This window comes from Anopheles moucheti (genome assembly GCF_943734755.1).
Source record: "Anopheles moucheti chromosome X unlocalized genomic scaffold, idAnoMoucSN_F20_07 X_unloc_1, whole genome shotgun sequence".
Taxonomy (NCBI): Eukaryota; Metazoa; Arthropoda; class Insecta; order Diptera; family Culicidae; genus Anopheles; species Anopheles moucheti.
Window position 1 is genome coordinate 217,501 of NW_026453515.1, and position 967 is coordinate 218,467.

The following is a 967-nucleotide window of genomic DNA, read 5'->3' on the forward strand; positions in this document are numbered from 1 at the left end:
TTTGGTATGTTCAACTGTCTCCTATGTTTTCGTTATGCGCTAGGTGCATCTCTCACAACTTAAGTTCCCCGGACAGCGTAACCGTGCACCTCTCGGTTCCTTCGAAGCCGTCCAGGGTGGACAAGGATGACCATTGGTCTTCCTTCCCATTGATCGACGCGCGATGTGGGCGGCATCGGCGCGATCTTGCACAACTTTCGTTCTCTTGATTAGGTTCTCTCTCGCTCGAGGCCAGTGTTTAAATATGTTCTAGTGGGTCTTTACCTTCGCCCATGTGTCACACACTTTACGCGTTCGATGGCTGCCATTGGGAGTGTGCGCACAGGTACGAAGGCCACTGGCCTACGGTCGCGCACGCTCAATATCGTAGTATAGACACACCTCTCTCGCGGGTCTAATTGGCGTGCGCGGCCCCCAAAAGGTAACATAGCAGTTTGTTCTGCTGATACCGTGTTTCTCTATCTCTCTAACCAACTCACAACAACATATATTTATTGATCGGTAATGATCCTTCCGCAGGTTCACCTACGGAAACCTTGTTACGACTTTTACTTCCTCTAAATCATCAAGTTCGGTCAACTTCGGCCATGCCAGCTGCAGCTCACGAAGGAACCGCGGAAGGTGTGCCTCCAGAGACCTCACTAAATAATCCATCGGTAGTAGCGACGGGCGGTGTGTACAAAGGGCAGGGACGTAATCAGCGCTAGCTAATGACTAGCACTTACTAGAAATTCCAGGTTCATGGGGACCGTTGCAGTCCCCAATCCCAACTAAATGAGCATTTGGGTGATTTCCCGTTCCTCTCGGAATGGGGGCGCCAATTGGCGAGAACACGCTGCTGCTCACATTGTAGCACGCGTGCAGCCCAGAACATCTAAGGGCATCACGGACCTGTTATCGCTCATTCTCACCTTGCTAAACACAAGTTGTCCCGCTAAGCAGGGCAAACGTGGCCGACGACCGCCCG

The 967-nt window shown here is 51.9% G+C and overlaps 1 non-coding gene across 1 annotated transcript in view; it reads right to left on the reverse strand.

The window, feature by feature from the left end:
• LOC128307546 (5.8S ribosomal RNA) overlaps position 1 on the reverse strand; it is a 158-nt gene extending 157 nt beyond the window's left edge. The window contains exon 1 of the ribosomal RNA XR_008287645.1: position 1. This exon is cut by the window's left edge and continues 157 nt beyond it. This is a non-coding gene — a ribosomal RNA (5.8S ribosomal RNA).
• Between the last annotated feature and the right edge of the window lie 966 nt (positions 2–967).